Raw genomic sequence first — 6,000 nt, 5'->3', positions numbered from 1 at the left:
GCTCAATCAAGGTGAATTATGAATCTATTGCAATTTGCAAAGGGGTATTTTGAATTTTTTTGTGTTTTTCAATAGTCAAATTTACTACTACGAAGGAATGAAAACAAGGAAAATAAGAATCAATAGATATAAGTAATAGAATAAGGGCAACAACGCTAGGGGGTACGGGGGTGTCAAACACAAATAACAAAGATAGACAATGATGATTATCATGAAGATCATGCCATAGAATACAAAATTCTACCTAAAATAATTCACTCTCATGCAATTGTCTAAGAAAATCAATGAATGAGGTCTTAGCCTAATCGAGATCACTTCCACGCATCCAATTAGACACTATTGAATCGAGAGATTAGGAGTGCACAATACATAAAGCTCTACTTAAACAATTCATTTACATGCAATCATTCAAGTAAAAGTGATCTTATCCTAATCCAAATCACTCCTGTGCATCTAAATTAGGGAATATCAAACAATGTGCTACTAATAATCTCAAACCATCAAATATCATACATTCATCAATTCATAGCATGAGTTCAATCAATCATCATCAATCAACAATATTAATCCATGCCTTTCAACCCCTTCCCCTAGCTAAAAACTTAGCCTATAAAAGAGAAACTAACCCTGATAACTAAACTAACCAAGGATTTAATCATTACTAAACTAAACATGATTCACAATCAAGGAAAAGCAATCAATCAAGTAAAAACAAAGAGAATGATGGAAAACAAACACTATCAAAGCAAATAAATCAAACAAGTAAAGAGTAAAGAGAATAATACTAAGGAGCTTGATTAAAGAAGTAAACTTGAAACTCTAGCATTGGATTGAAGAAAACTTGGACAAATCTTGATTACAATGATGATACTTGAAGATTCATCAACTTTCTCCCTCTAAAACACTCTAATCTAAATCTAAAAACTTCAACAATTGGATGATTCAAGTCTAAGAAAAACCGCCTAATATCCTCCAAGCCAAGAAGGAAAGAAATCCAGAAATAAGGATTGAAGAAGAACTAGAAAGCCACGCCCGCGAACCAAAGGCCCCGCCCGCGGGGCAAAGGGTCACGCTCACGGGCAGCCATCTCCTGTTTATGGAGTGGCTGGGATCCAAACAAGGCCGCGCCCGCGGATGGAAGCCCCGCGCTCGCGGGTATCAAGCCCACGCCTGCGGGTGACAGCCTGCGCCCGCGACTGTGGTGCCCTACTACTGCTAGCCGCGGTGCTGCTTGCTGCTGCCTTGGGCTACTCGCGCTTGCTTCATAGTTTGCTTCAACGTTTTTTCTCATGAAATCTCCGGCCTTCTCTCGGGTTGTAAATATTAAGGAAAGTGCCAATTACCTAGATAAAATAGAACAAGAGAGAAAGAGTGGAAGATCACATACAAAAGCACGCAAAGTAAGCCGAGCAAAATGCATATTATTGCAAACTAAGGCCTAAAAACATAATCTAAAGCAATATTCACTAAGACGAGACTAAAAGGACAAGAAATAACCGAGAAGGCCAAAATAAACCTAGAAAAAAGGGAGAAAATGCCCTAAAATGTGTCATAAATGACACTTATCAACTTGCTACTTTTATTTATTTGGAAAGCTTTTACAATAATTAATTAATTTCTCTCACCTAGTGGACAAACAATATTAATTCCATATTCTCTCTCCTTCAATTCTATCCACTACTTTTGTTTTTTTTACAATTTTTAATTCTTTCACCAACCCTAATACCTCCATATTTTATTAATTTCTCCAATTTCTTCCAAAACTCTACGCAGGAAGAAATGGAGCAAGTATTTAAAAACGGAGGGAGTATTTATTATTTTGGAATTGAGGAATGTAATGTGAAATTGAGGAATGTATTGCTCATGGTTGACTGTATGATTATTCTGCTATAATTATGCAAGCAAAATTAGTAAGCAAAATAAATTTTAATACGACAATATTAAAGATATAAATGACAAGAATTCTATAACAAAATGTCTTAATCGTGGCCCTTTAAGTATGTAATGTGCATTGTCATGCTTTCTTTTAAGCAATATAACTAGTATATCTCGGGCGATGCCCCGAGTTGCTAATTTGTGTACTTCTTGCTTTAATTTAACAATATGTTGGGCTATTTGTCTAGTTAATGTGTGTAGTGGTTCGGGCATTGACTTGGATGTCACTTTTTTTTTTACATCATATGTATTTATATTTTAATCTTGTGAAAAATAAATGAATTATATTACCTCTAGTTTTCTTAATAAATGAAAGGAATATTATAATATTATGTGAAACATGAAACATTAATAATAGTTGCTTGAGATAGTGTAGACACCTAATTCTGTCTCCCCAAAAACCAAACCCAGTGATGAGTACCTTTCGCGTCATTTGATTATTGAACGAAGTGAAACTGTGAAAAGTCTTGTGATGCAGTTGTTTTAATAAAATATTTTTCTTTCTGTTTTAAAAAATGTACTCTATTTATTGAAAATGTCCAGTCCAATTTAGTTGGTCCATGATAAGGGTCCAATAATAGTGTAGTTGGATTGGGCTCGAAAAGAGCTTTCCAACGATATATTATATGCCCAATTCCGATGAATAATGAGAAAGTTATGGTCAAAATACTAAGTTGGGCTTGAAATGGTTTTATGGCCTAATGATCTAGTGTAGGGCCTATTAATTAATATTCCTAAAATTATTAGGATTAATTTTAATCTTCTAGAAAAATCTAGAAGGTTATTTTGAGTTCTAATGGGATTAGGAATAATAATTATATCTTTTATGAAAATAAAGAATTATATTTGGATTAAAACAAGTGTTTTAAAGAGAATAAATCTCATTTTCAAACATAAGTATGGACGTTATTAATCGAATTTAACTAGATTAAGGATTCCGTACATGTTTTTAGAAAACGCGTGAACAATAGCGAAATGACAAATCTGGCGCGCCACGACAAGCCTGTCGCGCAGCGACAGGGCTGTCGCATCGCGCTAGACCCTATTGTTCTGAGACAGAGGCAGTTTTATTCCTGATAGGATTTTATCTTTTTCTGATCATTTCCGGGCTATTTTCTCTATAAATAGGGTCGTATTTCCCCGTTTTTAATCATTCACAATCATCAACAATCTTCTATTTTCTCATCTCTCAAGATAATAGCTTTTCTTTCTCCCTCTTTCTAAGCCTTCCCTTTTAATAAAAATTCCGCATTCACGAGTTCTAGACACACCTAGCCAAGCTCGAAGTTGCCTTCGCCTTAGACGTGAAAGATTGATAATTTCTGAGGGTTTGTTCCCAAATCCCTATTTCAATTATTTTAATTAATTGTTTATTTTTCTTAAAGTTACTAACGTGTGTTTTTTGTTATTAGAAAGAGATACAAAGCAACAAAGTAAGTTGTTTTATTGCTCTATATCTTTAGAAAGCGTGCTTATACTATTTTAATTCCTAGTATCATGTTTAGGTTGCTTCCTATTTTCTTCTATCATATTAGTATCATGTTAGGATAAATCTTTGATCTTTATTGTTCAGTGACATGCTAGGATTTGTTATTGATCTTGTTAGTATCATGCCTAAGATTTTGCTAATATTATTATACTTTGATGAGATTGAGATTGTGATGATGATGATTTGTTGTATCAATATTATGTTGCTTGATATATTATTGTTATTGCTTGATCACGCCCTCTCTTGCAGGATTAAAGGAAATTTGTATTTGTAATCACGCTTAATAAGATGATTAATAATCTTGTTTACGCTAATATGATTATAATTTAAGTGATCGCCAATAATAGATTTGTTTGTGCATTAATATTCAACCAACATAGATTAAACAGGTTTAGGATTAATATATTGTTTGTATGTTAGTCAGAAAGCACACATGAATATGAGAAGAATAAAGTAGAGGCCTATTTTTTAGGGCAGGTTCAATCTCTTTTAGGTTGGATTTGTACCTTCATTCCCGAATATCCAGTTATGGTTCCAGACCACTATGGAGTTAGCGATCTTATGGATCGTGAAGGGGTGTAACCTTCACCCTGTGAACGGTTTACAAGTTCTTAAAACTTGTTGGCGACTCTTTTGCTCTAGCTTCCATCCCTTTGGATGCCACCATACTTAAGTGTATGATTACAGTGGGGCTCAAGTGTGGGATGCTTGAAATATTCCCTACAGTTTTTGCCGACTCCACTGGGGAGGATTTCTATTTTGATTCCTAAAATTTCTTTTGGCAATAATTTAGAATTAGTGGATGAGACTCGAAAAGTTCTAAGTATTCATGTGTGTAGGGAATATTTCAAGCATTAACCCCAAAATTGAACCCCACTGTGATCATACACTTAAGCATGGTGGCGTCCAAAGGGAAGGAAGCTAGAGCAAAAGAGTCGCCAACAAGTTTTAGGAACTTGTAAACCGTTCACAGGATGAAGATTACACCCCTTAACGATCCATGAGATCGTCAACTCCAAAAGGTCTTAAACCAAATAGGGTTCGGGGATGAAGGTACAAATCCAACCTAAAAGAGATTGAACCTGGCCTAATAATAGGCCTCTACTTTATTCTTCTCGTATTCATGTGCGCTTTTTGACTAGCATGCAATCAATAGATTAACCCTAAACCTGTTTATCTATGTTGGTTGAATTTAATGCACAAGAAAAACTATTATTAGCGATCACTTGAATTATAATCATATTATCCCTAAACAAGATTATTAATTATCTTATTAACCGTGATTACAAGTACCAATTCCCTTTAAACATGCATAAAAGGCGTGATCAAGCAATAACAATAAATAACATCAAGCAACATAATAACAATCATAAAAAAAATAATCATGTTAAAGCATAATATTAATAGCAAGATCCTAGGCATGATACTAACAAGATTAATAACAAAACCTAGCATGTCACTAAGCAATAAAGATCAAAGCTTTAAACCTAACATGGTACTAACATGATATTAGAAAAGAGAATAGGAAGCATCCTAAACATGATACTAGAAAGCAATAGAAACATCCTAACATGATACTAGAAATTAAACAAGTTTAAACATGCTTTCTACAAGAATAGAGCAATAAGATTACATACTTTGATGCCTCGTATCTCTTTCTAATAATAAAATACACGCGTTAGTAACTTCAAGGAAAATATAAAATCAAACAATAAAATTAAATAATTGAAAGAGAGATTTGGGACCAAACCCTCAGAAAATATAACCTTTCACGTCTAGGGCGAAGGCAACTTCGAACTTGGCTAGGTGTGTCTAGATCTCGTGTATGCGGAATTTTATTTGTGAAAAACTAGAGAGATGAGAGGTTAGAGAAGTAGATGATTGATGATGAGAATTGATGATTGTTGATGATTGTGGATTTTTTATTGATCATCGATCCCTTGAAAACGGAGGTTTAGGACCCTATTTATAAGAAAACAGTCTGGAAATAGGTAGAATTTGATAAGGAATAAAACTTCACGCTGTCGCCGCAAAACCAACCTTGTCGCCAGGCGACAGGATCTGTCGCGTGGCGACAGGCCTGTCGTTTGGCGACAGTCTGGATTCCTACGCGCTTTCAAACACGGATTCCACATATGAATCAAAATCAATTTATAAAGTCCGTATGAAAACTAAATCGTATTTTCCATAAAATAATATTTTATTCCAAGTAAAACTTATCAAAATATAATTATTAATTCTAATTCTATTAGGATTAAAGAGAACCTTCTAAAGAATTCTAGAAGACTATAATCAATTCTAATAACTTTAGGAATAATAATTAACATTGGGCCCTCCCCTAGATCATTGGGCCACATATAAAGAATCAACCGGGCCCAGTTTAGTATTTTGGCCATAACTTCCTCATTATTCATCGTAATTGGGCTTATAATATATCGTTGGAAAGCTCTTCGCAAGCCCCATCTAACTACACTATTATTGGACCCTTGTCGTGGACCAAACTAAACTGGATTGGCTATTTTCATAAAATAGAGTTGTTTTCGAAAACAGAAAGAAAGAATTTAATAAAAACCAAC

The sequence above is a fragment of the Chenopodium album genome, chromosome 17, assembly GCF_948465745.1.
Source record: "Chenopodium album chromosome 17, dcCheAlbu1.1, whole genome shotgun sequence".
NCBI classification, from domain to species: domain Eukaryota; kingdom Viridiplantae; phylum Streptophyta; class Magnoliopsida; order Caryophyllales; family Amaranthaceae; genus Chenopodium; species Chenopodium album.
Note: the sequence above shows the minus strand (reverse complement) of the source record.